The sequence below is a fragment of the Macaca fascicularis genome, chromosome X, assembly GCF_037993035.2.
Source record: "Macaca fascicularis isolate 582-1 chromosome X, T2T-MFA8v1.1".
In the NCBI taxonomy this organism is placed as follows: domain Eukaryota; kingdom Metazoa; phylum Chordata; class Mammalia; order Primates; family Cercopithecidae; genus Macaca; species Macaca fascicularis.
Genome location: NC_088395.1, coordinates 140,707,713 through 140,730,221, shown reverse-complemented (window position 1 = coordinate 140,730,221; position 22,509 = coordinate 140,707,713).

The window sequence follows — 22,509 nt, the reverse complement described above, 5'->3', positions numbered from 1 at the left end:
TTAGAACATTTTCCTTACCCTTTTAACAAACATTGTGTTCTACCAAGAAGTTAATTCAGAGAACTTCCAGTTATATATTCGGCCCCTGACACACGTGGACTCAGCTACTCAAATTTGTTTCTAAATTAGGTACCCAACAATTCAGAATCCTTCCAGCTTGCCTCTGGCTTGCAGTTCCTTTCTCCAAATCCTCCAGTACCAGATATTCCTGTATTTTAACAGTGGATTTGAAACAAATAATGATAGCCAGATGATTGTAAAGACAAAGAAACAGTACTGTTCTTTCAATCTTGTCGTTCCATGTGACAATTTGGACTTTTTATTTGTATTTAAAATGGAAAACAGCAAACACTGCAATCTGCAAGATGTAAGACTTTTTCTTGGTAAGTGAAAATCTGGTTCACATATGAAATAGTTTACTGAATTTGGACACTATATTTAAAATGGAAATGTATTCTTTTAAAATATTGTTTTCCCACTACAGACAAAAGCAAGAAAACAATTATTCCTAATTATTATATGATTATTACTAAAACAATTTTGTCATAGAGGTGAAAAATGTTAAAAAATTATCTACTCTGGATGTCTTATATGCTAGGTGTGTCACTGTTCTTTACTGGAATATCTGCATGCAGGAAGAAATAAGGAAAGCATGAGTGTAACCTAAGATTCCTCTTCCCGATGCCTTTCCAGAAACAATTTTTTTTTTTCTGAGACGGAGTCTAGCTCTGTCACACAGGCTGGTGTCCAGTGGTGTGATCTCAGCTCACTGCAACCTCTGCCTTCCGGGTTCAAGCAATTCTCCTTTCTCAGCCTCCCGAGTAGCTGGGACTACAGTTGCATGCCACCACGCCCGGCTAATTTTTGTATCTTTAGTAGAGACAGGGTTTCACCATATTGGTCAGGCTAGTCTCGAACTCCTGACTTCGGGTGATCCGCCTGCCTTGGCCTCCCAAAGTGCTGGAATTACAGGCATGAACCACTGCACCTGGCCAGAAACAATTTTGTAATCGACTTGCTTGAACACAATTATGAATTATTTGTGTGTGTGCCACAACCAAGTCCAACTATATTTCTTCTCTAGAAACTTATTTATTAAGATGTCTGTTTTTAACCATGGTGCTGTTCTCCTCCAAAATTTGTATTTATATGAAAAAAAATCATCACAGAAATATTTATACTAAATGTTTAATTTTTTAATGAGTTGATAATGATTTTCTCAATAATGTCAGATGTTTCACTTTCATCAGAATAGCTTTCCATAAGCTTTACCTTTTTTTTTTTTTTTTTTTTTGATACGGAGTCTCACTCCGTCACCCAGGTTGGAGTGCAGTGGTGTGATCTCGGCTCACTGCAAGCTCTGCCTCCCGGGTTCACGCCATTCTCCTGCCTCAGCCTCCTGAGTAGCTGGGACTACAGGCGCCTACCACCATGCCTGGCTAATTTTTTTTTTGTATTTAGTAGAGATGGGGTTTCATCAGGTTAGCCAGAATGGTCTTGATCTCCTGACCTCAGGTGATCTGCCTGCCTCAGCCTCCCAAAGTGCTGGGATTACAGACATGAGCCACCGTGCCTGGCCTCCATAAACTTTACTTTTATTCCATAAATGGGGTGTAAAATTGAACCATAATTGGAATTAACTAACATGATGGTTAATTTTTTTTTCTTTTTTTTTTTTTTTTGAGACAAAGTCTCACCCTGTCACCCAGGCTGGAGTGCAATGGCGCGATCTTGGTTCACTGCCACCTCCACCTCCCGAGTCCAAGCAATTCTCCTGCCTCAGCCTCCTGAGTAGCTGGAATTACAGGTGCGTGCCACCACGTCGGGCTAATTTTTGTATTTTCAGTAGAGATGGGGTTTCACCGTGTTGGCCAGGCTGGTCTTGAACTCCTGACCTCGTGATCTGCCTGCCTCGGCCTCCCAAAGTGCTGGGATTATAGGCGTGAGACACCATGCCTGGCCGTGATGGTTAATTTTATGTGTCAACTTGGCCCATATATTTGGTCAAACATTCTTCTGGATGTTTCTGTGAAGGTGTTTTTTGTATGAGATTAATATTTAAATCGGTGGATTTTGAGTAAAGCATATTACCCTCCATAATGTGAGTGGGCCTCATCAGCTAAAGGTTTTAATAGAACAAACACTGACCTCCCCTGATCAAGAATGCTCCCCTGATCAAGAAGGCATTCTCCAGCACATTGCCTTTGGATTGGAACTGTAGCTCCTCCCTGAGTCTTCAGACCGCAGGCCTACACCATCAGATTTTGGACTCAGCAAGCCTCCACAATTGCGTGAGCCAATTCCTTAAAATAAATGAATATCTCCCAACCCCACATATAGACATACAGATAGATCAAGATAGATCTAGGTACATCCTGTTGCTTCTGTTTTTGTGGAGAACCCCGACTAATACAACTGATTTTCTATTGGAACCATCTAAAGATAGTGAAGTTCTGCTAATAGAGCTACTCATTACAAGTAGTGCTTCACTTTTCGTCATGTACAAGGCAACATAAAATGGAAAATGAGCCAATGAATTTTGATCTAAATAAGTCATTTGATCTAAACAAAAGTTCTTCACAGAGCAGTATGTAAATACGTCTCTGCGGCTGTACCTCGTCAAATCATCTTTGGCCACAGTCTTAAAATAACTACAAACTGGCCTGGCGTGGTGGTTCACGCCTGTAATCCCAGCACTTTGGGAGGCCAAGGCGGGTGAATCACGAGGTCAGGAGTTTGAGACCAGCCTGGCCAACATGGTGAAACCCCGTCTCTACTAAAAATACAAAAAATTAGCTGGGCATGGTGGCGGGTACCTGTAATCCCAGGTACTTGGGAGGCTGGGGCAGGAGAATCGCTTGAATCTGGGAGGCAGAGGTTGCAGTGAGCTGGGATCGTGCCACTGCAGTCCAGCCTGGGTGACAGTAGGAGACTCTGTCTCAAAAAACAAAACAAACAAACAATAACAACAAAAAACAACGAACTAAAAACCTTTGAGGTAGATGCTGATGCTTTCTCTGCAGATTTATGTCTTCTGATTTTCATGTGGTCAGTGACATCATTGTGCCCTGTGAGTGGTTGATAAATGCGGACAAATGATTTATGCATGTTATACATTTATCATCAACTTTCTTGAGAAACAGATTCAGTATTTACTTTTTCATTAATTACGCACTTTAGTTTTCGAACTTATATGCTGGAGAAATTGATTGCAAAATTTACAAAAGCATTACCAAACAATAAAATAGGCCAGGCACAGTGGCTCACACCTGTAATCCCAGCGTTGGGAGGCCAAGGCAGTAGGATCCCTTGGGGTCAGGAGTTCGAGACCAGCCTGGGCAACAATGTGAGACTCTGTTTCTAGAAAAAAAAACCCAAAAACATTATTATAAACATGAGTTGGGCTGGGCGTGGTGGCTCACGCCCATAATCCCAGAACTTTGGGAGGCCAAGGTGGGCGGATCACCTGAGGTCAGGAGTTTGATTGAGACCAGCCTGGCCAACATGGTGAAACCCCGTCTCTACTAAAAATATGAAAATTAGCTGGGCGTGGTGGCGGGCACCTGTAATCCCAGCTACTCGGGAGGCCGAGACAGGAAAATAACTTAAACTCAGGAGGCAGAGGTTGCAGTGAGTTGAGATGATACCATTGCATTCCAGCCTGGGTGGAGAGTGAAATCCCATCTTAGAAAAATAATAATAATAAAAAATAAAAACATGAGTTGTAGATACACACTGTATAATGAATAACCATTATACCAAAAGTATTCAGACTACTCAATATATGTTCTAAGGCAGGACTCCTCTGCCTTTATTTCCTGAATATATTTTACAGACATGTAAATGTATAATTTCCTGCATCTACTGACCTACTAACTGGTGGCCTGGCAGCTTCCTGTATCTTGCAGGCTTTGGCATGGGGACAGCTGGCTGGTACACCACTTATTCAGCAAGGCGCACAATAGTGAATACTCCTCTTACTCCCACCTGGGAATAAAATGAGTTCGTTGTCCCTAACCCCTACTGCCTGATTGCACTTGCTTTGTTATCAGTGGACGCCCTACATGCTATCCTTGAGTGAGTTAGTTATATTGTATTTGGAAAAGATTAGAAAAAGGGAGAAGGGTTATCACTGGTTGTCTTTTAGGTTTAACCCGGTGTTAAAGTGAGAACTTGGTTCTCTGTATATGCATCTCACAAGCTAGTAGATGAGACCAAGGCAGAAGCTGGAATTAAAAAGTTGTGATCCTAGGCTAGGCAAGGTGGCTTACCCCTGTAATCCCAACACTTTTGGGAGGCCGAGGTGAGAGGATCGCTTGAGGCCAGGAATTCCAGACCAGAGTGGGCCACATGGCGAGACCTTATCTCTACAAAACATTAAAAAATAGCCACGCATGGTGGTGCGTGCCTGTAGTCTTAGCTGCTTGGGAGGTTGAGGTGGGAGGATCGCTTGAGCCCAGGAATTCCAGGTTACAGTGATTGCACCACTGCACTCTAGCTTGGGAGACAGAGCAAGATGCTGTCTCTAAAAATAAAAATATGGTGGCCCAATAGACTCATCCTGGCTTATTTAAATGCAACTATTAATACTTAAACTTTGTTAGAAAGTGAAGTTTGGGACAAATGCTAAATTAGACAAAGTGTTAGAATAACATGTAAACTGGGACTGTCTCAGGGAAACTAGACTGTATAGCCTCCTACAGTGGTATAAGGTACAGGGATGCTTTCCAGTGCTGTTCACCGCAGCCCTTAAACTGTAGTATACTAATCTCTGACTGCAATTTGCTTCCTCTCCGGTTCCCTCTAGCCACCCTAATTGTGTTTCAGATTCAAGGAGATCTCCAATTCTATGGTCTCCCACCCTGTTCCTGGCTTCCTTTACTTACCAGTTCTGTTTGCATCCCACCTGAATCACTCTGCCCGACTCCTGGAAGCCGTTTGTAACCCTATGATTCAGCTCTGCCAAGATGGCTAAGCCATACCCTGGCTCAAAACACACTCCGTTTTCTCTATCCATATACTAGGCTGCTGAGTACTGCTGGAGAAAACCCCACAACTATGGAGACTGGTACAGATTCATGGGCTCAGATCTCAACTTGGCTCTAAACGCCCCTCCACGGTCCTGTATAAATCCTTGGTCACCTCTCTTTGTTATTCCCACCAGTAATGTTCTGAACAGTCTAAGGTCATACCTCCCTGAAGGAAAAAAAAAAAAGGTTAAAAAAGGCAAAAATGTTTTGAGACAGGGTCTTGCTCTGTTACCCAGGCTGGAGTGCAGTGGGAATGATAGCTCACTTCACTGCAGCCTCGACATCCTGGGCTCAAGTGATCCCGATTAGTCCGGCTAATTTTTTTTTTTTTTTGAGACAGGGTCTTGCTATGTTGCCCAGGCTGGTCTTGTACTCCTGGCCTCAAGGGATCCTCCCACCTTGGCCTCCCAACGTGTTGGGATTACCGGGTGTGAATCACCATGCCTGGACCAAACCATGACCTTCCCTCCCTCCCTCCCTCCCTCCCTTTCTTCCTTCCTTCCTCCCTCCCTCCCTCTTTCCTTTCCTCCCTCTCTCCCTCCCTTTTTCCCCTTTCTCCCTCCCTCCTCCTCCCCCTCCCTCCCTCCCCCCACCTCCCCTCTCTCTTTCTTTCAAGACATGGTCTTGCTCTGCCGCCCAGGCTGGAGTACAGTGGAACAATCATAGCTCACTGCAGCCTCAACCTCCTGGGCTCAGGTGCCTCCCACCTCAGCCTCCTGAGTGGCTGAAACTATAGGCATGTGCCACCATGCCTGGCTAAGTTTTTAAAAAAATTTTACCGAGGGCCAGGCGCAGTGGCTCATGCCTGTAATCCCAGCACTTTGGGAGGCCAAGCGTGGAGAAACCCTGTCTCTACTAAAAATACAAAATTAGCCAGGCGTGATGGCGCGTGCCTGTAATCCCAGCTACTCAGGAGGCTGAGGCAGGAGAATTGCTTGAACCCAGGAGGCAGAGGTTGCAGTGAGCCAAGATTGCACCATTGCACACCAGCCTGGGCAACAAGAGGGAAACTCCATCTCAAAAAAAAAAAAATTATAGAGACGGGGTTCTCACTGTGTTACCCAAGCTGGTCTTGAACTCCTGGCCTCAAGTGATCCTCCTGCCTCAGTCTCCCAAAGTGCTGGGATTACAGGTAAAAGTAATGTAAACATGCATCCCCATTCAACCTCCACCATCCTCACTGTAGAAAAACAGACTTGACCCATTAGTTTGTGAAGAGATTGAAGGATTCAATTATGAACCACATCCATTTCTTTCCGTCCACATCTACACTGCTTCTTCCCCGCTTTCCTCCAGGCCCAGGGGTGAGGAGTCCCTTCTCTGGCCAGCAGATCCATCTGTGCCCTGCATTCCATCACCTTTGGTACTTGCCTCTATCAAATGCTGCTTTTATTCTCCCATAGCTTTTGTTTATCCTTCTTTCTAGTTTTTCCCCTTAGGCTTGTAAACAGACTCAAGTTTTTCCTATCCTAAAAATAAATAAGGAAACAAATAATTGAATAAATGAACATGTTTAAAGCCCTCCCTTGACGATGCATCTTCCTCTGGTTACAGCTAGCTTTTTAAGTTGTCCATACTTGCTCTATCCAATTCCTCATTTTCCATTTTCTCCTCAAACTATCTGTGATCTGTCTTCTGCACCCACCATTGTACAAAAACTGTTGGCAAAAGACACCATTGACTGCGTGACTGCTTTCTTGCCAAATCCAGTGGACACTTTTTTGGCCTTATATAACTGTCCTTTCTATTGCATTTGATAAAATTTACCACTTTGATCTTGAATCTGTTTCTTTGGCTTCTGGAACGCCACCTTCCTGATCCTCCTTCTGAACTTCCCTATTTCTTCTTGCTCATGAGTTCTCACGCTCGCTCGCTCTCAGACTTTTCAGTTTATCCTTCTTCAGTGTTGTTAACATCCAGTGTAAACGGGCCGGGTGCGGTGGCTCATGCCTGTAATCCCAGCACTTTGGGAGGCCGAGGCAGGAAGATAAACTGAGGTCAGGAGTTCGAGACCAGCCTGGCCAACATGGTAAAGCCCTATCTCTACTAAAAATACAAAAAATTAGCCAGGCATGGTGGCACATGTCTGTAATCCCAGCTACTCAGGAGGCTGAGGCAGGAGTATTGCTTGAACCCAGGAGATGGAGGTTGCAGTGAGCCAAGATCGTGCCACTGCACTCCAACGTGGGTGACAGAGAGAGACTCTGTCTAAAAAAGAAAACAAAACAAACAAACAAAACAAAATTTCATGTGCTTCATTTTGGGCCAGAAATACAACAGTAGTAATGGTGTGCCTGTCCTTCACAGTGCTTCATATTAGGAGGCCCAAAATGTCAATTTATTTCATTAATGATGACGTTAATCTGGATTACTTTCTCAAGACAGCCTCTGCCAGATCTCTTCACTATAAACATACTATTTTTCCCTTTGTAATTAATATGAGGAATGACAGTTTGAAACTGTATAAATATTGTTCCTCATCAAACTTTGACCCACTAATTTTAGCATCCATTGATGAGTCTTTTTGTGTGTATACTTTTCAATTTAAGAAGTGAATTATAGGCCGGGCACAGTGGCTCATTCCTGTAATCCTAGCACTTTGGGAGGCCAAGGCAGGCAGATCATCTGAGGTCAGCAGTTTGAGACCAGCCTGGCCAACATGGTAAGGCTCCGTCTCTACTAAAAATACAAAAAATTAGCCAGGCATGGTGGCACATGTCTGTAATCCCAGCTACTTGGGAGGCTGAGGCAGGAGAATTGCTTGAACCCGGGAGGCAGAGGTTGCAGTGAGCTGAGATCATACCACTGCACGACTGCACTCCAGCCTGGGCGACAGAGTGAGACTCTGTCTCAAAAAAAAAAAAAAAAAAAGGAAGAAGTGAATTATAACAAAGTTGAATTCTGAAGCTGAGGTCATGCATTTGAGAGGAGAAATTGAGAAACAATGGAATGGACCATTTTTGGTTTTGTTGTTTTGTATTTTTTGGAATGCACCTTTAATCATTACATTTAGAATCCTTTACACCTGTAATCCCAATTACATGTAGAATCCTTTCTACATTTAGAACTCTACTGTGTACCAGGTAGTTTACTAGAAAGTATTTTAAAGATTTTATTTTTACTTTTATTTTTTATTTTTCCATAAGTCTTTTGCACTCATATTTTTAATATTTGAAGCCAGAAGTTACTCCCTAATCTTTATATCTATGTTCACTGTTATTTTCCATGAAAATTCATTTTTTTCCATTTTATTTTGACAAATCATTGTATATATATTTATGGGGTGCAATGTGATGTTTTGATATATGTTTACATTATGGAATGATTAAACCGGTCTAACAAATCCATCAACTCACATGCTTATCATTTCCATTGATGATTCTTGCCTGAAATAACTATTCCCGAAGTGTTTGTTGAATGTTGATTTTTCCATTATCATCATTCTTTCTTCATTTATTAGATGGGATGTTACTGCAATGAAGCGAATTCCCTTCTCCTCATGTATTTATTTATTTATTCATTTTTGAGATGGAGTCTCGTTCTTGTTGTCCAGACTCAAATGCAGTGGTGCAATCTCGGCTCACTGCAACCTCGGTCTCCTGGGTTCAAGCTATTCTCCTGCCTCAGCCTCCCGCGTAGCTGGGATTACAGGCATGCACCACCATGCCCGGCTAATTTTTATAATTTTAGTAGAGATGGGGTGTCACCATGTTGGCCAGGCTGGTCTCGAACTCCTGACCTCGTGATCTGCCCGCCTCGGCCTCCCAAAGTGCTGGGATTACAGGTCTCATTTATTTTTTTACGAAATTATTTACATCATCATGAACTCAGCGATTCTGATTTTATCCTATAGGGAATGATCCATTAGTAGTACTTAATACTTTGTTGCCCACGTTGTCTAATATTTGGCTACTGGGAGTCCCTTCATGTTGGCTCCTGTATCCTTTCAATATGTCCTCATCACTCTTTGAGCACTTAATTTCTGGCACCACAAGATATTCCAGGCTCATCTTGTACTTTTCCTGCCCTAGCCTTGGAATCAGCCATTTTTACAAAGAGCTCTGGGTTTTTTGTTTGTTTTTGGGTTTTTTTTTTTCTGTTTAAATTATAAACGCTGATGCTATTATAAAAAATGGTGGCACGCACTTTTTATTTTCTTTAATCAGAAAAATAAGCCCTGCGCTTCTGGGATGGAGGCCCCAGGTGAGCACCGGAGGAAGGGGCCTGGGTGGGCAGGGAGCAAGGGGACCAGGGGCCAGAGCAGATGCCGCACCAGGAGCTCTGGTTTCTTATATTGGAGAATGGTATTATTAGAAACCAAGCTCTGGGCAGTAGTTATAACATTTAAATTATGATGTAAAAATTAACAGTGTCTTATAATAAGCTTTTTAAGAGCAACTGTATTTTTAAAACTAAGGTTAAAAGCTTAAATAATGCACCCTATCATTATTTAGTATGTGTATGTTGAAATTTGTATATTTAAATGTGTATATATTGAGGTATATTAAATAAATTCTTTTAGAAAAAGAGAAACATATGTACAATAAAGAAAACTAGTAGCTCATCAATAAAAATACTGAGACTGCATTGAATATACAGTTTTTTCTTGATGTAAGACAATAAAGAATTTACTTTCTAAGGTGGTGGATATACCAATTACACTGATTTGATCTTTACAAATTATATGAATGGGCCAGGCACGGTGGCTCATGCCTGCAATCCCAGCACTTTGGGAGGCTGAGGTGGGTGGATCACCTGAGGTCAGGAGTTCGAGACCAGCTTGGCCAACACGGTGAAACCCCGTCTCAAAATACAAAAAATTAGCTGGGTGTGGTGGTGGGTACCTGTAATCCCAGCTACTCGGGAGGCTGAGGCATGAGAATCGCTTGAACCTGGGAGGCAGAGGTTGCAGTGAGCCGAGATTGCCCCATTGCACTCCAGCCTGGGTGACAAGAGCGAAAACTCCACCAAAAAAAAAAAAAAAAAAAAAAAAAAAAAACCCTCCAAAGAAAACAAATTATATGAACGTATTAAATTATCACATGAAGGCCAGGCACAGTGGCTCACACCTGTAATCCCAGCACTTTGGAAGGCTGAGGTGGGAGGACTGCTTGAGCCCAGGAGTTTGAGAGCAGCCTGGGAAACATAGCAAGACATCATCTCTGCAGAAAATAACAAATTAGCCGGGCGTGGTGGTGGGCACCTGTGGTCCCAGCTGCTTGGGTGGCTCAGGCAGAAGGATCACTTGAACTCAGGAGGTTGAGGCTGCAGTGAGCTATGATCCTGCCACTGTACTCCAGCCTAGGCAACAGAGTGAGACTCTATCTCAAAAACAACCAAAAAAAATTATGACATGTACCCCGAAAATATGTACCTCTATTATGTATCAATTTTAAAAATTCCTGGTCAGGTGCAGTGGCTCATGCTTGTAGTCCTAGTACTTTGGGAGGCTGAGGCCAGAAGATCGCTTGAGGCCAGGAGTTCCAGACCAGCCTGGGCAACATAGAGAGACCCTGTCACTACAAAACAATTTTTTCTTTTTTTTTAAATTAGTGAAGCATGGTGGTGCACGCCTATAGTCCCAGTTACTTGGTAGGCTGAGTCAGGAAAATCGCTTGAGTCCAGGATGTTGAGGCTGCAGTGAGCTATGACTACACCACTGCACTCCAGCCTGGGTGACAGAGTGAGACTCTGTCAATCAGTCAATCAATTCGTAAAAAAAAAAAAAATTACTGTCTTTTTTTTTCTTTTTTCCTTTGGAGGCAGGGCCTTGCTGTGTTGCCCATGCTGGTCTCAAACTCCTTGGCTCAAGCCATCCTCCCACCTCAGCCTTCTAAGTAGCTTGGACTACAGGGGCACACCACCTACCCCCAACAGAATTCACTTTCCACGTAGAAGGCTGAGAGGTTTTACCTCCCATAACTTAAATGTGTACTCTTTAAAAGGTCTGCATTCTGCCGAGAAGTCTAGGGAAAAAGAAAAATCTAAAACCTTAAAAAATTAAAAAAAAAAAAAATCTGCTAGTTTTCATGTTTACATGCTGCATTTGAGTGCTTCTGCTATAGACAACTATAGAAGAATCAGCAAACAAAACAATAGGGTTCCTAACTTCTAGAGGAGCTAAAATCCTTAAGGTTATGTTACCTTCTCTTGTGGTTTTCAGAAAGCATCGTCACTTTGGTTATTAATATAGGTAAGGCTGTGGCTACTTGGAGTTCTCAGGTATCTGTATTCTGATCAGACATCTCTTTTTCAGGATCAGGCCCCAAATTCAGAATAAAACTGACAAGGTATCTGTAGTATGAGAAATATATTTGGTCTTTGTCCCTAGTTCCTGACAGAGTACCCCAAACCCTTAGGATTTCCTACTGATAGGAATGACTTTTCCTATTCATGAGCCCCACCCCCGCCACCCCGTTTTTCAGACAGTCTCACTCTGTCACCCAGTCTCACTCTGTTGCAGTGGTGCGATCTTGGCTCACTGCAACTTCCGCTTCCTGGGCTCATGGAATTCTCCTGCCTCAGCCTCCCAAGTATGGGACTACAGGTGTGCGCCAGTATGCTGGGCTAATTTTTGTATTTCTAGTGGAGACAAGGTTTCATCATGTTGTCCAGGCTGGTCTCGAACTCCTGACCTCAGGTGATCTGCCAGCCTCAGCCTCCCAAAGTGCTGAGATTATAGGCTTGAGCCACTGTGCCTGGCCTCATGAGCCCTTTTTGATCATACCTGAGTTTAGGCTAAAAGATGACTTTGCATAGAGCTCCTAGATAATCTCGGGATAAGGCTGGTCACCTGAAAGACCAAGTGATTAGAGGGTTGGAATTTTCAGCCCCACCTCTGGCAGGTGCAGAGGGGTGGGCTAGAGATCAAGCTCTACAAAAACTGAAAGATTTGATAAGCATCTGGGTTGCTGAACACGTGGAGGTACCGGAGGGTAGCACCAGTTGAGGGCATGGAGCTTCCATGCCCTTCCCTGACACCTTGCCCTGTGCATCTCTTCCATCTGGCTGTTCATTTGTACCCTTTGAAATATCCTGGTAAATGTTAAGTAATGCTTCCCTGAGTTCTGTAAGCTGTCCTAGCAAATTAATTGAATGGGAACTCCCCAGTTTACAGCTGGTTGGTCAGAAGTAAAGGTCACAACCTGGGACTTGCAATTGGCGTCTGAAGTGGGGTGGGGGCAGTCTTGTGGGACTGAGCCCTTACCTTGTGGCATCTGATGCTATCTCCAGGTAGTGTCAGAATGGAACTGAACTAAATTATAGGGCATCTAGCTGGTGTTTGCTGGAGAATAGCTTGGTGTGTGGGGAAAACCCCAACACATCTTGTCACAGATGTGTTCTGTGCTGAGTAAGAGTAGAGAGTAGGAGAACAGGTTTTTTTTTTTTTTTTTTCCTATTACAGTATCTTACACCCAAACCATCTTTTGCATTCTCCTAGATGGCTGCTTGCTTCCTCATCCTGTGACCCACAATGGCATCACAAGCAAAAATGGGGGTAGGACGTGTATTAGAAATAATTAGGGGCCAGGCCGGTGGCTCACGCCTGTAATCCCAGCACTTTGGGAGGCCGAGGCGGGCAGATCACTTGAGGGCAGGAGTTCGAGACCAGCCTGGCCAACATAGTGAAACCCCATCTCTACTAAAAATATAAAAATTAGCTGGGTGTGGTAGCGCTGACTGTAATCCCAGCTACTTGGCGGACTAAGGCAGAATAATTGCTTGAACCCAGGTAGAGGTTGCAGTGAACTGAGATTGTGCCACTGCACTCCAGCCTGAGTGATAGAGCGAGACTCCCATCTCAAAATAAATAAATAGGTATGATAGGTTTGTGTGTGTGTGTATATATCTATATCTATATATATGTGTGTGTGTGTGTGTGTATATATATATATACACACACATATATATATATATATATATAGAGAGAGAGAGAGAGAGAGAGAGAGAGAGTCTCGCTCTGTCACCCAGGCTGGGATATAGTGGGGTGATCATGGCTCACTGCAGCCTCCACCTCCTGGGCTCAAGTGATCCTCCCACCTCAGCCTCCTGAGTAGCTAGGACTACAGGCATGCCCCACCACACCCAGGTACTTTTAAAAAGATTTTTTTTTTTGTAGAGATGGGGTCTTGCTTTGTTGCCCAGGCTGGTCTCGAGATCCTGGACTCAAGCAATCCTCCTGCCTCGGCCTCCCAAAGTGTTAGGATTACAGGTATGAGCCACTTCACCTGGCCGCTTCATTTTCTTTATGAACTCTATAGTAAACTTTTATATTTCAGGCTCACAATATAGGGAAAGCTGTCAAATAAAAAAAAAATTCAACTTTCTTTAGGTTAATTTTGTGTAGGTAAAATAGTATAATGAAATTACATCTTTTCAAGCAGGGTAGGACAAACTCACGTTCACATGTAAGGGCTAACAAAGTAACTTAACAAATCAACTTGTAAAGATTTGACTGCTAAGTTTAAAATACTTCTATTGTTTGCTACTGATTATAGTACACTCTGTACAGGACAGATTCTAACACCCTGAAGATTTCACTAGGCCTTCTCTGTTCCCTTGTTCTTGCCCCCATTGTTATCATAGACTAAATAGTTCCCTTGTTCTTGCCCCCATTGTTATCATAGACTAAATAGTTACAGGTAGACCCATTCGTTGCCTCCATTTGGATACTTTTGGTTACTATAAGCAAGGAGCCAGAACAATCTGGCCTTTCAGTAGGCGGTCTCTGCTTTCTCTTCACAATGGCCTAAATGTCCTTGCTAGAAAATTAGAGCTGTGCTGCCCAATATAGCAGCCACTAGCCACACACATGCTTATTTAAATCTAAGTTTAAATTAATTAAAATTAAAATGTTAAATTTGGTTCCTCAGTCCTACTGGCCACATTTTAAATGTTCAATAGACACTTGTAGCTAGTGGCTACTGCATCGGACAGCACAGACATAGAGCATTTTCATCATTGTGGAAAATCCTGTGCAGCAGCCCTGGGCCAGAGAGTCGGTCTTCTGGAAAGAATGAAAAAGAATAGTCTCAGAGCCTCAGGAGGAAGGACTATACTAGAAACAGGCTTCTCGGTGTAAGCTGATACTGCTACCAGGTGCATACAACTGACAGACCATTCCAGTGCACCTAAGACTCAGGATTTCCAGAACTATTTTAGCCTAGAGGCAGATGGCTTCATGAAGGTAGACTGCTACTAAAATTGGAAGACGAAGTAGGGCTGAGTAAATCAGTAACAGAAATCTAGCTGTGGTTGCCTGGGAATTGGTTTTTATGTTCTATTTTCTGACAGACATAGACAAAGCCCCCTTCTTGCTCCGCTTCTTTGTTGTTGTTTTGAGAGGGTCTCATTCTGTCGTCCATGCTGGAGGGCAGCTGTACAATCACGGTTCACTGCAGTCTCTACCTCCCGGGCTCAAGCAATCCTCCCACCTCAGTCCCCCGAGTAGCTGGGACTACAGGTGTGCACCACTTACGCCCAGCTAATTTTTCTAATTTTTGTAGAGACGGGGTTTCACCACGTTACCTAAGCTGTTCTTTCTCAATTTCTAGCGCTCAGTTTCATAGTCTGTATCAATGCCACTGGGACGAACACATTCTCTCAAAAATTCATTACCAGTAGACCTCCAACGTAAACTTAAACTTCTAAACTAAAAGCACAATTCCTTCCTTGGTTGGCGTGATATTTCTGTTATCTGATTTTTGGAAGGGGTGCACTTAAAACTTATGAGGGAGGACGTGAAGTGGGATAGGGAATGGGAGAGAACTGAGCAAGGACATGGTCTTAGATACCGTTTAGCCTTGGCGTCCACAGCGGGAAACATTTGCAGTAGTCCTGCTTGAAGCAGGGGCCAGGGATTTTGTATCCTAGAATCATTCGTTGGCTGTAAGGGGAGTATAGCTTCCTAGGTTCCCATCAGGCAAGGGCAGATAATCAGAGGTCACAGGGGTAAGCTGCACTTGAAATAGATGTGGGATGGGGTGCTAGCCGGTGAAGAGAGCCGGGCAGGGCACCAATAGCATCTACTACACCCAGGTCCACAGGCTACATCAAATGGATACCACTGAACATAAGTCACCATGGATTATATTTGGAAATACCTTCATAATATAAGAAACCAGTTTAAAGGAATAATATCTGCATGAATATAATGCTAATAAAGACTATGTGCATTGTATAATTAAGATTATGCCTATTTTCCACCATTTTTAAGAAATTTATCTATCTATTTATTTATTTATTTATTTAGAGACGGAGTTTCACTCTTGTTGCCCAGGCTAGAGTGCAGTGGCACAAATTCGACTTGCTGCAACCTATGCATCCTGGGTTCAAGCGATTCTCCTGCCTCAGTCTCTCAAGTAGCTGGGATTACAGGTGTGTGCCACCACGCCCAGCTAATTTTTGTGTTTTTAGTAGACACGGGGTTTCGCCATGTTGGCCAGGCTGGTCTCGAACTCCTGACCTCAGCTGATCTGCTCACCTTGGTCTCTCAAAGTGCTGGGATTACAGGCGTGAGCCACCGCGCCTGGCCCATTTGTTAGAAATTCTAAAAGCCTTGGCTGGGCTGTGGCTCATGCCTGTAATCTCAGCACTTTGGAAGGCCGAGGCTGGTGGATCATTTGAGGTCAGGAGTTTGACACCAGCCTTGCCACCATGGTGAAACACCATCTCCACTAGAAATACAAAAATTTGCCAGGCGTGGTGGCAGGCGCCTGTTATCCCAGCTACTTGGGAGGCTGAGGCAGAAGAATCACTTGAATCTGGGAGGCAGAGGTTTCAATGAGCCAAGATCATGCCACTGCACTCTAGCCTGGACAACAGAGCAAGATTCCATCTAAAAAAAAAAAAAAGGGAAATTAAAAAGCCTTTTAAAATAGTTTAATAGGTGAATCTAGATAAAACTATAAAAACTACATGATATAGAAATGTTTATACTTCCACTTTGTGTGTGGACTTTTAAAGGTTTAATACCTGACATCTTTTTCTTTTTCTTTTTTGGAAATGGAGTCTCACTCTGTGGCCCAGGCTGGAGTGTAGTGGCACAACCTCAGCTTACTGCAACCTCTGCCTCCTGGGTTCAAGCGATTCTCCTGCCTCAGCCTCCTGCGTAGCTGGGACTACAGGCACGCGCCACCATGCCTGGCTAATATTTGTATTTTTAGTAGAGATGGGGTTTTACCATGTTGGCCAGGCTGGTCACGAACTCCTGACCTCAAGTGATCCACCTGCCTTGGCCTCCCAAAGTGCTGGAATTATAGCCATGAGCCATCCCGCCGGGCCTCCTGACATCTTTTTCTAATGATTATTTAGCAGTTGTCTTTTATCTGTTATTTTGATTGCATCTCCTAATATTCTTAAGTGTCTTTAGGAAGTTTAAGTTAGTATAAAACTGAATAATGAGCATTTGATTTGATACAGTCTACCAGAATTGCCTGTAGTATATGCCTATATTCATACATATCTTTACATATATAAATTGTAATGTTACGACAAATAATATGTATATAGTAAATATAATGTGAATTTTCACCTCGATTTCAAACAAAACTCCAAGAACATGCATTTGCTCCTCCCACCATCTGCAGAGATTTCCATAACAATGGCAAACACTTAATAGCATTCACCATTGGAGAAATTTAAACACCGGATGTTTGAAGACAACCAGAGATGATTGTTTAAAATTGGTGGGGAAGGGGTGTTCAATAATAGTATTGTGATTGCATTTTTTAAAAGTATGCATCTTAGAGACATATAATGATATATATGAGGATGAAATGATGTCTTTGGAATTAGCTTCAAAATAAACCATGGTGTGTGGGGACAGGGGATTAGGAGGAATGTACGAAACCACATGGGAAATTAGTTCATAATTGTTGAAGCTGGGTAATGTGTTCATGGTAAAAACTTTCTGCAGGGCATTTAGTGATATGAATCAATGGACTTTAAAAAATATGTATAAAACTTTGGTGGCTGGCCATGGTGGCTCACGCCTGTAATCCCAGCACTTTGGGAGGCCAAGGCAGGTGGATCATTTGAAGTTAGGAGTTCGAGACCAGCCTGACCAACATGGTGAAACCCCATCTCCACTAAAAATACAAAAATTAGCCGGGCGTGGTGGTACATGCCTGTAGTTCCAACTACTCAGGAGGTTGAGGCAGGAGAATCGCTTGAACCCGGGAGGCAGAGGCCGCAGTGAGCAGAGATCATGACACTGCACTCCAGCCTGGGTGACAAAGTGAGACTCCGTCTCAAAACAACAACAACAACAACAAAAACAAAACAAAACAAAACAAAAAAAACTCTTTGACTTGGGAATTTTCTGTTCTAGAAATTTATCTTAAGGGAAAAAATCAGACAAGGGCAACAACCTCTATGTACAAGAATGTTCATCTCACATTGTTTATTTTTAGATGTTTATTACCCATGTGTCCTATAAGAAAAAAAGAAGTGTTACTTCAGCAAAATGAAAAAGGAATCTAAGATAGATGAGGACAGGAGATACAAACAAAACCAAACAGTCACAAGTTAAGGGTGAAAACAGTGCAGAAGGTCAATTTCCTCTATTTTGAGTGCACTTCAGTGGAAAAGGTTGAGAATCATTCTGAGTACTGGGGAAGAAGAATGTACTCTCTAGCTCATCTGAACCAAATAGTTTGTACTCTTTCCTTCAGATGGCTCTTTAGTTAAATATCCTGATGCCCTCCCTGAGGCTTATTCCTCTTATTCCTATTCCTTGAGTTTGCTCACCCTAGTTTTGAACCTTCTTCAGACTCCCTTGGAAAGAGCTGCTGTTTCTGCTGGTGTGTTTAACTTTTAAGCAAAATTGGAAAATTGTAATTCACCAACTTGTGACATTTTGCCCCATTTGCTTTATCTTTTCATATATACACACACATTTTTTCCTGAACCAGTTAAATTGTAGACATGATACCTCATTACTCCTAAATACTTCAGTATGTATTTTCTAATAAGGATATTCTCTTACATAACTACAGTACAATGATTAGAATCAAGAAACTAATACTGACACAGTATTATGTAATATTCAATCCATATTTACATTTAGCCAATAGTCCCCAAAATGTCCTTCAGAGCAAGGGTTCCCCCCACCCCAAATCGGCATCCAATTCAGGATGAAGCATTACTTTTAGTTGTCATGTGTCTTCAGTCACCTTTAGTTTGGAACAGTTCCTTAGCCTTTCTCAGGAGATATATATATATGTATATGTGTAGATATATATATGTGTATATGTGTATATGTGTGTGTGCGTGTGTGTGTGTGTGTATATATATATATATATATATATTTTTTTTTTTTTTTTTGAGGAGTACAGGCCAGTCGTTCTGTAGAATGTTTTTCAATCGGGAGTCTCGGCTATTTCTTGGTGATTAGATCGGCACTACTTGCAACAAAATGGCAACCGTAAAACCTGGAAAGAACCGTCCAATAATAGAGAAATGGTTAAGTAAACCATGATACATCCACAGAATGGACTATTATGCAGCCAATAAGAATGACAGAGTATAATCACCTGGGAAGACATTTCCAATTTTTAAGTGAAAAAAGTAGATTATAACTTAATAGGTATGAACCTATTTTTTGTAGAAATGTCTGAAAGATTTTACAAAACATACAATTGTGGCCTATGGGTACTAGAATTACAGGAGATTTAAAATTTTTATTTTTACTTATCTGTATAATTTATGTGTAATAAACATCAATTCACCTGTTAATAGTGAAAAAAATACACTTAAAATCAGGCTAGCTTCTTGATTTTATATGTGAAGGATCATGGTGTGGAAAAGGGAATACAAATTTCTGTTAAAAAAAAAAAAAGAAAAAAAGGCCTATTATGAACCAGCTAATTTCACTTACAATCACTTTATCTTCTATACTCCTTAAGACAATGCAGTGGTTTAAGGGATATCACTCCCATTTTGACAGACGGGGTGGTGGCTGAGGCTGAGAGAAGGGGAATGGTACCTTGCTCAGAGTTACCAGTTATGAGTGGCCAATCTAGTTTTCAAACCCAGGTGTTTCAGACCATAAAACCGTTATTTTTCTCCACCTCACATTGCTCCCGTGTAGCCCTTCTGAAAGGTAGGACTAGGAGAATCAACAGGTGGAACTTGCAAGAAGTTGATTTTTTTTTTTTTTTTTTTGAGACAGGGTCTTGCTCTGCTGCCCAGGCTGGAGTGCAGTGGTGTGATCATGGCTTACTGCAGCCTCGACCTCCCAGGCTTAAGCGATTCTCCCACCTCAGCCTCCCCAGTAGATGAGACTACAGGCATGTGCTGCCATTCTCCACTAATTTTTTTTTTTTTTGAGATAGGATCTCGCTTTGTTTTCCAGGCAGGAATGCAGTGGCATGGTCTTGGCTCACTGCAGTCTCAACCTCCTGGGCTTAAGCAATCCTCCCACCTCAGCCGCCCAAGTAGCTGGGGCTACAGGTGCATGCCACCACGCTTTGCTGATTTTTGTATTTCTTGTAGAGACATGGTTTTGCCATGTTGCCCAGGCTAATTTTTTAATTTTTTGTAGAGATGAGGCCTCACTATGTTGCCCATGCTGGTCTCAAATTCCTGGGCTCAAACGATCCTCCTGCCTCAGCCTCCCAAAGTGCTGGGATTACAGGCATAAGGAGGCAACTCTTTGAACAGCAGAATTGAAGAACTGTGAAATGGGCTGAACTCTACCTAGAAATGTTGCAGTAGAAGGCAGATGTCATCGAGGGACGTGGCAGAAAGGGCTCCTGGAGAAGAATGGCAGCACCATTTTTCAGCTGTCTGCTGCCTGACTCCATCTGGATATGGGGCTTGGAATCTTGACTAGAATTCTCTTTTGGTTTCACAACCTTTCATCTGGTGATTTTCACAGTTTCATAAGAAGGTATGTGTTTCAACTATTCTTTTCCTGACTAGACAATAATTACATATGTCTACATATGTACACAAATGCATTTTGGTTTCCCAGTGCGCCTTGAGCTTTGAGTTGTCTCTACCATGTGGCATTTTTCATAAGCAAATTGGTTAATCACCTCCATTACCCCTGGATGTTACTGGTCCCCAAACTCCCACTTTTCTCAATTCTCTTCTACCCTTTCACCTCCCTGTATAGTTCACCCCACCCTTCATCTAGACATTTTACCTTTGCCAAGGAAACAGCAGAATTTATGTAGATTCCTATTAAATCTCTGCGAGCAGGGAAGGGGGTGGGTAGATAGTCCATGGAGGGTCCCAGCCAGTGAACTTTGCAATGTTGGTTTTATTATTAAATGTGTTACTTCTATTGTTGGGTCACCTGCAAGAGCAGATTAGCAGAGGACCAAGTGACAGCACTTGGATTGTCAGGAACATTAAGTAGAGTCAAGATGTAAGAAAACTGGCTGGGCGCAGTAGCTCATGCCTGTAAACCCAGCACTTTGGGAGGCCGAGGCGAGAGGACTGCTTGAGCTCAAGTTTGAGACCAGTCTGGGCAACTCACCAAAACCTCTTCTCTACAAAAATTAAAAAAAAAAAAAAAAAAAAAAAAAAAAAAAAAAAAAAAAAAGCAGGCTGGGCGCGGTGGCTCACGCCTGTAATCCTAGCACTTTGGGATGCTGAGGTGGTGGGAGGATCACAAGGTCAGGAGTTCAAGACTAGCCTGGCCAATATGGTGAAACCTTGCCTCTACTAAAAATATAAAAATTAGCTGGGTGTGGTGGTGCGTGCCTGTAATCCCAGCTACTCAGGAGGCTGAGGCAGGAGAATCACTTGAACCCAGGAGGTGGAGGTTGCAGCAAGCTGAGATCACACCATTACACTCCAGCCTGGGCGACAAGAGTGAGACTCCGTCTCAAAAAAAAAAAAAAAAAAGCTAGGTGTGGTGGTACATGCCTGTAGTCCTAGCTACTTGGGAGGCTGAATCAGGAGGATTGTTTGAGCCCAGGAAGTTGAGGCTGCAGTGAGCTGTGATTGTACACTGCACTCCAGCCTCGGTGACAAAGCAAAACCCTGTCTCAAAAAACAAAAACAAAAAAAAAGGACTGGAAAAACACCTATTGGTTTTCGCAACAGTCATTGGTAAACTTTGCTGGGGCAGTTTTTCTGTAGTTGAGAGAAGTGAAGGTGGGGAGACAGAAGCGAGTGCAGTGGGTTGACGAACAAATAATAAAAATACAAAAATGGAGACATCAAGTGGTAACTTGACTTTCAAGAAAATTATATGAGGAGAGAAATGGGAATTATATGAGAAGAGGAGAAAAGCTAGACTTGGGAACACAGGTACAAGGGCCAATGTATTGGGGGGATGGGAGAGTCTTGGGTCTATGCTCAACTTCGTTAATCCTCACAAGTCTGTGAGTGAAGTATGATTCCTACCTGCATTTTATTTATTTATTTATTTAGAGATATTTATTTATTTATTACTTTGAGCTCTGTCGCCCAGGTTGCAGTGCAGTGGTGCAGCATCCGCCTCCCTGGTTCAAGCAATTCTCCTGCCTCTGCCTCCCGAGTAGCTGGGATAACAGGCACTCACCACCATGCCTGGCTAATTTCTGTATTTTTAGTAGAGACAGGGTTTCACCATGTTGCCCCGGCTGGTCTCAAACTCCTGACCTCAAGTAATCCGCCCACCTCAGCCTCCCAAAGTGCTGGGATTACAGGCATGAGCCACCGTGCCTGGGCCCCTGAATTATTTTCAAGGAAATCTCAGATATCCCACCACTTTACAGTAAGTATTTCAGTATGTATATCTAAAAGATAAAGACTCTTATTTCTAGTGTTTTCCTCATGATCTTTAAAATCTCTACTACATCCATAGTAATGTTTTATTTTTAATATTGTTTATACCTTCTCTTTCTTATTTCCTTTTAAAACTTTAAATTTTGATGTAAGGTCAAACTTACAAAAATGTTGCAACAGTAGTACAAAGAATTCCTGAGTACGCTTTACTCAGATTCACCAGTTTTAAAAAATCTTGTCCCACTTGCTTTATCATTTGCCTCCTCACTCTCTCTATTTGTATGTGTGTGTATATATATTTTTTCAGAACCATTTGTAAATTGGAGCTATTGTTCTCCTTGACCTGTATTTCAGTGTGTATTTTCTAACAAAGACATTCTTTTACACACCACAGTACAATCAGAAAATTTAGCCTTGATTTGTTACTACTATACTCCAATCTTGAAAACTGTTTCAATACCATCCTTTATGTTACTTTTTTCACAGTCCAGGATCACACACTGACTCCTGAACCAGGAAGAGTTCCCCAGACTTTGCCTTTCCTGACATTGGCATTTTTGACGTATATAGGCCAGTTGTTTGGTAGAATGTCCCTCAATTTGGGTTTGTCTGATGCTTCCCCATGAACAGACTCAGGTTATGCATTTTTGGAGGAGTATCACAGAAATTATACTTGTTCTAAGAGTAGCACAGCAGGAGGTAAGTAGCGTCATTTTTTTCCCATTACTGATGTTCTTTCATTGTCCATTTACAG